Source organism: Sturnira hondurensis, unplaced genomic scaffold (genome assembly GCF_014824575.4).
Source record: "Sturnira hondurensis isolate 20B ecotype Veracruz unplaced genomic scaffold, ASM1482457v3 Scaffold0001721, whole genome shotgun sequence".
Classification (NCBI taxonomy): Eukaryota; Metazoa; Chordata; class Mammalia; order Chiroptera; family Phyllostomidae; genus Sturnira; species Sturnira hondurensis.
This window is the reverse complement of record NW_028074352.1, coordinates 3,280,605-3,291,397: the sequence shown is the minus strand read 5'-3', so window position 1 is coordinate 3,291,397 and position 10,793 is coordinate 3,280,605. Positions and strand designations below refer to the sequence as shown.

General features: G+C 40.4%; 1 pseudogene; it reads left to right on the top strand.

Annotated features, from left to right (window-relative positions):
- Nucleotides 1–517: 517 nt before the first annotated feature.
- LOC118976470 (histone H1.8-like) lies at nt 518–9,924 on the top strand (annotated as a pseudogene).
- Nucleotides 9,925–10,793: the final 869 nt, after the last annotated feature.

Sequence of the window (10,793 nt, the reverse complement as noted above, 5' to 3'; positions counted from 1 at the left end):
CTCCACACTGACACGTCCCTGGCCCTAGATTACAAATAATCAAAAGAATTCATTGACCCACTATGACTTTCTAAAAGAAATCGCCAATGAGTCACCCACAGTGTACAAGATACCAAGGAAACCTTTCAGGGATGGGAGAAATGGTGATGGGGTGGGGAAACAAGGAAATATGAGCATTCACCTCTCCATAGCTGTTTGAAAACAATGAGTTTTTCTGCCAACTGGATTTAATCTTTAGGCAGGCTTGAATAACTTGCTCTGTAAAAAAAATCAAAGGATGCCTTTTGGGGGGACAGAAAGATGTAAATGCAGGGATATGGCAGGGAAGAGGAAGAAAAGGAGATTGATAAACAGGGACAAAAAATGGTAGTCAAAAAAAGGTGCTGTATATTAGCTACTGCAATCTGAAATGGCCCAGTGGAAATCAGCATAACATCTGCCTTGCTCATTTCCTGCATGTCTACATATTCATGCCCAGCTTTCAGAATTCTCTGGAGGCACTTGAGTATATAGAAAGATGAGTTCCAATGAGCTGAAGCCTCCTGCTTTGATGAAGGGTTACAAAAAGAAATCTGGCTTCCCTGATTCAACTTCAGCCTCAAACATTTTTGAGCCTTTGCTAACCGATGCGTATTTTAGGTACATGTGGGAGAAGAAATAAAAGATCAATCAAATACTCCCATAAGTTGGATAAATGTACACAAACTGTCTCAGGGCTACATGTTAGAGAAAGGTTCCTGAAATCAGAAGAACTTGGGTTTCTAATCCTGACTCCACCTCTTATTAGCTATGTGGGCAGGTCACTTACCTGCACTGAACTCAGTGTCTTGATCTATAAAATAAGCAGAAACACATTGTTAGGATCAACTGATACCTGTGAAATATCAAACATGCAACAAGTATTAAATTAATGATATTATGTTTATTGTTTAGAATAATCCAAGTACCCATCAAACTCTTTCAAAACAAGTGGAAGGTTTGCCTAAATTATCAGCTCTGCCTTTAACCTTGGCTTTAGTTAATGAGCCACAGGCTCTTGTCATTGAACAACATACTGAGTCCAACAAACTACTTCCACATGTTTAAGTTTTTGGTTATACTGTTCCTTCTGTCTCATCCATCCTACATCTTGCCTTTTAAAAGTTAATGTTTCAGTCAAGCTTTGCTGGGTACTCTCCCAATCAGAGAGTTGTTCTTTTTCCTCCACACCCATTTCTCCATTTACTCATGCTCTCCATAAGCAATTATTGAGAACCCAATAGATGCCTAGAAAAGAAAGATGAATAACATACAGCCACATCTTCACAGTCTAGTGAGAAAAATGGAGAATTGGACAGATGATTACATCCAAGCATGATATGTGCAATAAAAGTGTACACATGGCACTTGGGAGCCAGTGGGAGAAACTGTCCTCCAACAGCAGTTGATTATAACCTCTGGTTCACAGTCACTTTGATTTTCTTTGCCTCATAGTTATTGCTAATATGTACATCTTTCTGTTATACTTGAAATTCTTGAGGCCAGATGTTGTCTTTCTGTCTTTGTATTCCTTTGTCTTGCACTATATGTTTGTTACAAATAGTAGGTGTCCAATCAGTGTGTTCTAAATGTTTTGTTACTATGTGGATGAACTAAAGAATTAGCAATGGGCACTTGCAAATGTCTTGGTTTGTCTTGAAATATTCATGTTCTGCGAAAGGCAATATGTACTACATAAGAACTAGGGTATTAAAGCCACATAACCTGAGTTGAAATGCCCACAACAGTCTTTTAATAACTGTTTAGATTAGCATGGTCCTAATCAGGCTGTCCCAATTTCTTCATCTGTTAAATGGAAGTGATAATAATACTGTCTACCACATTAGATTCTATAAGGACTAAATAAATAAATCTACTAATTAAAAGTACTTAAAAGGTGTCTTAATTGTAGCTTCTAACAAATATTAGCTATTATCTCTTTCTAAACAGACTTAAAGACCTTCATTCCTGTAGTACATAAACTACCTCAGATAGATCAAAAAATAGAATTTAAAGGATAAAACATTTTCAGTTTTGATCTTTGATACTTCTTTCAAGTCTAGTGGCAATTCCAGTCTATTACAAACCCATAAACTGCTGACTTAAAACTTTGTATAAGGCATATCTTTACCTTTCCTGACCACACTAAAAAATATAATGCCATCTTGGAAAAGTTCAATGTGAAATCACCACCTCTATCCATTGACTAATAAAAGCCTCAATAGAAATAATAAATGAGGACATCTGGTCAAGATGGAGGCATTGGTAAACATACCTTGTCTCCATGCATGACAATAGCAAAAAACAAATATCACGCAGAATTTTCAGAAAATAGAGCTGTGTAGAAGTCTGACAACCAAAAGTTTAAAGAAGTCACTTTCACTCATACAGGTAGAAGGGGAAGAGATGCAGACAGGCACAGAGGGACATGGAGAAGCATGAAAAAACACAGAGAAGTGCAGAGAAGCGCAGAAGCACAGAGAGGCATGAGAGACAAAAAAGAGGGGAATGGGTGGTCCCATTTCCACATGTAGTGGATTAAAATTGGGAGGAATACTTTGGAAGCAAGGGATCCCAGCCCCAGACCAGACCACCCAGCCCAGCATTTCAGCACCAGGAAGGTAAGTCCCCACAACTTCTGTCTGTAAAAAACCATGGAGGTTGGAAAAGCAAAAGAAACTGTGGGATTCTCAAGACACTCCTCTTAAAGGCCCTGCAATGGAATTAAGACTCACACAGACCACCCCTCTGGTATAGAGGGTAACAGCTGTAAGGGCACCAGTGGCATATTGGGAGAAAGTGAATTCACTGGCAAAAGGGTGAGTGCTGGGAGACAGCTTCCTCCTGAACAAAACTCCAGAGGCCACATAGTTATATTGTCCCCATTCTGAGCCCTCCCCCACACAGAGCAACAGAGGAGTGACACATGTTGCTCTGCCCTTGCAGTTACCTAAGGCTCCCCCTCATCCAACTTACCAGTGTGTTTTTCTACAATAGGCCACCCTCCTAAGATAGAAAGTCCACTACATTGGAAAAAAAAAACATGGAGGCTGACAAAATGAGGAGACAAAGAAATAGGGCTCAAATGGAATAAAAGAACAAAACTTCAGAAAAATAACTAAACAAAATGGAGATACACAACTTACCAGATGCAGAGTTCAAAACACTGATTATCAGATGTTCCAGGAACTCACTGGATACTTCAACATAAAAAAGACCCAAGCAAAAATAAAGGTTGTATTAAGTGAAATAAAGAAAAATCTACAGTGAACTAACAGTGGAAAGAATGGAGCCAAGAATCAAATGAACAATATGGAACACAAGGAAATAAAGAGCATTCAATCAGAAGAGCAGGAAGAAAAAAAAATTTTTTAAAGGATAAGCTTAGGAAACTCTGAGACATCTTCAAATGTACCAACATCTGAATAATAAGGGTGTCAGAAAGAAAAGAGGAAAGTCAAGAAATTGAAAACTTATTTGAAAAAATAATGAAAGAAAACTTCCTAAATTTGGTGAAGGAAATAGAAATATAAGTTTAGGAAGCACAGAGAGTCCCAAACAAGTTGGACCTAAAGAGGACATATCATAATTAAAATACCAAAGGTTAAAGATAAAGAAAGAATCTTAAAAGCAGCAAGAGTAAGGCAGATAGTTGTCTCCAAAGAGTTTCCATAAGACTCTCAACTGATTTCTTAAGAGAAATTTTGCAGCCTAGAAGGGACTGGCAAGAAGTATTCAAATTACTGTAAAGCAAGGACCTACAACCTAGATTACTCTATCCAGCAAAGCTGTCATTTAGAATGGAAGGGCACATAAAGTGCTTCCTAACAAGGTAAAGTTAGAGTTCATTATCACCAGGCCATTATTATATGAAATGCTAAAGGAAATTTTATAATAAAAAGAAGATCAAAATTATGAATGTTATAATGGCAATAAATTCATAACTATCAGTAATTGAATCCAAATAACAAACTAAGCAAACAAGCAGAACAGAGACAGATTTGTAGTTATAGAGATCATCTGGAGGGTTATCAGTTGGGAGGGGGATGGAAGAAGCTGAGAGGAAAGATGCAGGAATTAAGAGCACAAATTGGTAGGTACAAAATAGACAAGAGAATGTTAAGAACAGTATAAGTAATGGAGTAGCCAAAGAACTTATACGTATGACCAATGAACATGAACTAAAAGGGGGGATTGTTGGAGGGCATGGTGTTTCCTACCAGGTGGAACAAAGGGGAAAAGTTGGGACATCTGTAATAGCATAATGAATAAAGTACATTTTAAATAATAATAATAATTTACTATATTCCTATTACATGTCATGTACTTTATTGTTTTCAATTTTTATAACAATATGCAAGGAAGACATTGTTATGTCCATTTTAGACATGATAAAATGAAGGCTAAGGAGATCAAGTTCTTCACCCCGAGCTGCTACTGTTATAAGTAGTTCGATACATCCTCACTCTATCTTACCCCAGTCCTTTCACACTTTATTTTATACCTCTAACTAGCTTTAGTTTAGCCTTGGCTTCACTATCCTCCATCTGTTTATTTAGTACCACTGAGAAAGACAAAATTTCCAGACAGAAATAGAAATGGTAAAATTTAAATTTGATCATTAAAAATACTTTGCCTATAATTTTAACAATTTAATGTGATTCAAGGTGGAGAGAAGGTTCCATGTCTACTGATGCCACTCACATCTTCCAGATAGTTCTATAGCAAGGCCAATTAACATGGCTGCTGAACTGATTTTTTGAGATGTAAGCATGAATGTCTCAGGATCTCTGTTTGCCAGTTTCAATATTTAATAGCTATTAAATCTAGTTTATCCTTTTCCACATATTTAAATTATCTTTGCATGTTAAACTCATTAGGTTGTATTCTATGCACTACAAATTTAGAGAACAGCTGGTCATTGCCATCTTTATAATTATCCTTCATATGGTCTAAGGCAGCACTGTCCAAGAAAATGTAATGTGAGCCACATATATAATTTTAAATTAACTATTAGCCACATTTTAAGTGTAAAATGGGATTAATGAAATTAATTTTAGTAATGTATGAATTTCCTGTGACTCCTATAATAAATCACCACAAACTTGATGGGTTAAAAGAAAACATTTTTGAGGTGCTGGTGGTCAAAAGTCCAAAGTCAGTATCCCTGGGATGATATCAAGGTATTAGTAGAGTGCTCCCCAGCCCTGAAAGATTCATTTCTTTCCCCTTCCCCCTCCTGGTGGCCACTGGCATTCCTTGGCTTATAGCTACGGCACTGAAATTTCTGTCTCCATCTTCCCATCACCTCTCCCTTGTATGTCTAACCCTCTTAAAAGCACGCACATGATTGCATTTAGGACCCATCCTATAACCCGCAATAATTTCCCCAACTCAAGATTCTTAACCACATCTACGAAGATTCTCTTTTCAGGTAAGGTAATATTTACAGGTTCTAAGAACTAGGGTTTAACTTAGAGGAGGATTAATCAACCTATTTTAAATAATATAAAATGTCTGTCCAGAAAAATTTCAACCATTGTTAATATAATGAGAATGATATGTGCAACATCCACGTAACCTGGAAGCCAAAGAGTAGGTTGGAATGTGCATGTATGAACAATGACAACTTCACTGTACTAGTCAATGGGGCAGTAGATGCCTTTGACTGAGCATGTGTACTCTGTAGCCATCACATTCCAAATGACTGATGGAATAGAGCCATGAATCTGCGTCATATTTCATGTTAAACTTGAACATTCTCCCACAGAAACTATTCAAGTGATTCATAAGGCCACAGCTTTGGGCAACTTATGGTTGGCAGCTTCATCAAATAATTTGTCCACTCATGCTTCACGTCTCATGCAATTTTTGGCAAAACATCAAATCACCCAGGTGACTCAGCCCCCCTACAGCTCAGATATGGTGCCCTGTGACTTCTGTTTTTTCTCAAAACTAAAATCACCTTTGAAAGGGAAGAGAATTCAGACAGTTGCTTAAATTCAGGAAAATAAAAGGTAGCAATTAAAGGTGATTGGGAGAACTGTGTGAGGTCCCAAGGTGCCTACTTTAATGGGGACTGAAGCATCATTGTTCTATGTACAATGTTTCTTGTATCTTGCATTATTTTCAATTAATGTCTCCATTTTTCATGTTACATGGTTGGGTACTCTCAGGACAGGCCTTGTATTTTATTTCCCAGTATAGCTAAAATATTAACATTGCAATGTGAATTCAATATTTTATCCTAAGTCTTCTGATTCTGGTGTGCTTTTTAAAATATTTATAATAATACACCTCAATTAGAATTGGCAACATTGCAAATGCTCAGTAGCCACTTGTGGTTATAGTACCAAACAGTGTAGTAAGGAATGCTTTAATTTTCTCATTAAACAATTTTCTCTTCTTGCTCAGAAGCAATGCAATAAAGATGTCATTATTCAATTTTTCTTCTTATCACAATGAGTATAATTTTGACCCTTCTATCTCATATGATTTCTCTGAAGATTAAATCACAAAAACTCTTGGGAAAATGTAAATCACTATATAGTCCTTCAAAAGTCATATAGGGGGATCCAAGATGGCAGCAGAGTAGGTGGAAGCTACTCTCTCCTCCTCCCAGAACCCAACTGGAATTACAACTACACTATAGAAAAATCCTCCTGAATAACCAACCGAACACTAGCTGGAGAAAAGCTTTATAACCAAGGACTTATGGAAGAAACCATATCACTACAATGAGACTGGTAGGAAGTGTGGAGGCACGAAAGGGCTGGCTGGTCCAATGTGTGGCAGCTGAATTTCAGGAGGGATATTTCAGTGGCTTGGGTGGTTTCCCCTGGGAAGTGTTGGGTCTATACCCCAAACTTGGCTCCCTATCCTAGAGCACCAGAACTGAAAAAAGAACCCAAAAAATATCTGGCTGTGAAGAGCAACAAGGTTTCTGTCTACCAGGAAGAGACAGCTAGAGATGCAGAGAGCCACTTAAAGGGTCAACAAACAAAATTTTATACATAGCCACTTACCTTGAGCTCCAGCAGAGGCCAGGCATAACAGACTCAAGCCATCTGAGGAGAATCTGGGTTTGGTGGCTCTGGGAGGAAAGTTGAAGGGTCAGCCACCAGGATCCCTTTGCTCAGTCATTCCCCATACTGCAGAATCCGTCTTTCTCAGAAGAGCTTTCCTGTCCAGGTGGCATCAGCCTAAGGGAAAGCCAGAACCCTACCAAAAGGAATCCCTCATTCACCAACAGATGGAGCTTGAGCCTAGCTGCTGAGGACTACAATTGGAGTCAGTTGTAGTCCTGATTTCACTGATTAAGCCTACCAGAAAGCCTGCAGGCACTGGTGGATCCCTAAGAACATAAAGACTATAAATGGCAAAGCTAAAGACAAAGAAAGAACCTTAAAAGCTGCAAAAAAAAAAAAAAAGCAGTTAGTTACCTACAAGGAAGATCCCATTACAATGTCATCTGATTTCTAAACAAACATTTCAGACCAGAAGGGAATGGCATGAAATACAATGGGGTGAAAAGCAAGGACCTATAAGCAAGACTACTTTACCTAATAAGGCTATCATTAATACTGAAGAGAACTAAAGAGCTTCCCAGATGATAAAAGGTTAAAGGAGGTTGTTACCACCAAACCAGTATTGCAACAAATGTTAAAAGGCTTTCTTTAAAAAAGAAGGGGAAATGGGGGGAAAGTGTTAAAAATAAAATTGCAATAAATACATCTATCAGTAATTATTTTAAATGTAAATGACTTAAATGCTCCGATAAAAAAAATATAAGGTAGCTGAATGGGTAAGAATACAAGACTATCCCTGCCTGCTGTAGCTCAGTGGATTGAGCTCGGGCCTGCAAACAACATGACTGCAGTTCGATTCCCAGTCAGGGCACATGCCTGGGTTATGGGCCAGTTCCCAGCAGGGGACTCACAAGAGGCAACCATACATTGATATTTCTCTCCCTCTCTTCTTCCCCTCCCCTCTAAAGATAAATTAATAAAATCTTTTAAAAATTACAAGACCAACATATATATTGTCTCCAACTCACCTCTGAACAAAATATACACAGCCTAAAAGTAAAAGGATGGGAAAATATTTTATGCAAATGGAAAGGGGAAAATTCTGAGGTAGTAATGCTTATATCTGATAAAATAAACTATAAAGGCAAGGCTATAGAAAGAAACAAAGAAGGACACACATAATGAAAAAGGAAACAATCCAGCAGGAATATATAAAATTAGTAAACATTTATGCACTTAACCATGTATTCAGGAGCACCTAAATATGTAAAGCAAATCTTCATGGACATGAACGGAGAGATCAAAAGAAATACAGTCATAGCAGGAGATTTTAACACCCTATTGACATCACTGCATAGATCTTTTAGACAGAAAACCAATAAGGAAACAGCAGCTTTAAACAACGCACAGGATCAAATGCTACCAGAGATAAGCCTTGTCTCCTGCAGCTTGTGTTCCAGAGGTCACTGACTCCTCCTTAGCCATAGGGGGTAGAGTTACAATTCCTAGAACCAGGCAGAGTGGTCCACAACAGATATCTTCAGCATTTCACCCCAAAGCAGGAGAATATACATTCTTTTCAAGTGCACATAGAACATTTTCTAGTATAGACCATATTATAGAACACAAAAAGAGTCTCATGAATTTAAGAAGATTGAAATAATATCAAGCATCTTCTCTGACCATAATGCTGTGAAACTGGAAGTCAATCACAAGGAAAAACTGACAAATACTTCAAAACATGGAAGTTAAATAACATGTTATTAAACAATGAGTAGGTCAAGAAAGGAACTGAGGAAGAAATGAAAAGATACCTTGAAACAAAAGAAAATGAGAACACAACAATCCAAAATCTGTGGAATTCTATTCAGAATCTAAAAAACACTACACAAAATCAATAAAGCCAAGAGTTGGGTTTTTTAAAGAAGATTGACAAACCAGGCATCTGTGTCTGTGTCCTCTAGTGCCATAGCTCCAGGGAGCACAGCCTCCAGCAACACCTTGACCTCCTCAGCCTCCCTAACCTCCATGACCTCCACATCAGGGTGGTCTGGGACTGGAAAACCAGGCCCAAGCAATAGCACTGTTAGAGTGCTGTACCACCACCCACCCATGTTGTGCATGGTCCTGGAGGTGCTGCAGGCAGGGGAGCAGTGCCATGGCACCTTGGTGGTGGCCATCAAGGTTTATATCCTGTAGAAGTACCCTACAGTAGAGTCCATCAGGCTCAAGTACCTGCTGAAGCGGGACCTGGACACTGGCATGCAAAATGGCCTTCTTATCAGGCCCACCAACTCCAAGACTGAGGGGGCCAGCTTCAAATTAGTTCCCAAGCACTCACAAAAAAATCAATCCCAGGAAAACGTCCACCCTGTTGGCTCGCAGGAAACCTGCTGAGGCCAAGGAGGAGGCTCCTAAGAAAGGATGCCAGGCCAAGGATGGCAAGGCAAGAGTGGTCAAGGCCAGCAAGGTCCCCTGACAGCCAGACAAGGCTACAAAGGCCCCTCCTGGTGCCACTGGGCCCTATGGGAAGTCAAAGGTTAAAGGCAGAAAGAACAGCCCAGCAAATGACAAGGCACACAGGAAAACCCAAGCTGGGACTCAGAGTTCAAAACCCATGCTCATCAAGGGCAAGAATGGTGCAGTTTTCCAAGCCAAAAAGAAGACTGGGTACATGGTCCCTAAAGAGGCTGCTACCCAGGGGGATGAGCAAAGGTCAAAAGCCAAGGCTGCTGCTGCTCCTAATGACAGTGTGCCCAAGACTGTACCTGTCCCACTGGCCAGAGAGACAGAGGTCACCAAAGGCCCAGGAAGGCCTGGCATGTCCGCCAAGGCCTTGTCAGACATGCCAGGCCTTGTCATCCAATGGGACCAATAAGAAGACAGAAGCCAAGAGCTAGAGGCAGGGGGGAGAGACACTTAAGATTCTGTTGGAATTTTGATTTGCCCTAAAACCGTTACTCTATTTATTTCACTTTAACTTATTAATTAATAAAGAATATTTTCGGAGAGGGGTTAAGATGGCGACAGAGTAGCACGGAGGGAACCCAGCTCTCGTGCATCTGGTGGAAAATCCAGGCAGATCTACCAAAGAACAGCATAATCAACCAACAATTCCCCAACATTTATGAAAATAGGAGACCAGAGAGTGTGACAGAGGAACCAGACAGCTGCAGGTCGGCTAGGACTCCAGAAGGCAGGTGAGAACAAAAGCGGCTGCGCGCCAAGGGCAGGCGAACTCCTGCGGAGTGTGAGTACCAAGGAGGATTGGCGCGAAATGGGGGCCGGCACCATCAGGGGGAAACAGGAGCCCCGTCTGAATCCAGGGCCGGGGTGTCTGTGACGGAGTGAACGCTGGAGGCCTGGCACCCAGTTGGCCAGCAACACACTCCTTGGGAGAGAACTGACTCCCCCCTCCCCGTCTAGGCAGGCAGGTTAATACTGGGGAGAGACCTGTGGGCTTAAGTTAACATAAAGGGTGGCAACTGCAGACTCTGCGGTCGTGAGCCTGCCAGCCGGCCAGTCCAAGGGATTTAAGAAGGACACTGTCATTGCTGCTCTTTTGGGATTGGGCTGGGCTGAGAGACAGGCTTTGTAGAGAAGTCTCTATTGGAAAGTGAACTAAGGGGCTCCAAGACTGGGGCTAGACTCCAACCACTCAGCAGCCATCCTGGGGGCCGGGTGGGAACACCTGGGTCCTGCACAGGACTGAGAAGGACGGTGCCGAATTCCAAGGGACACAGGCAG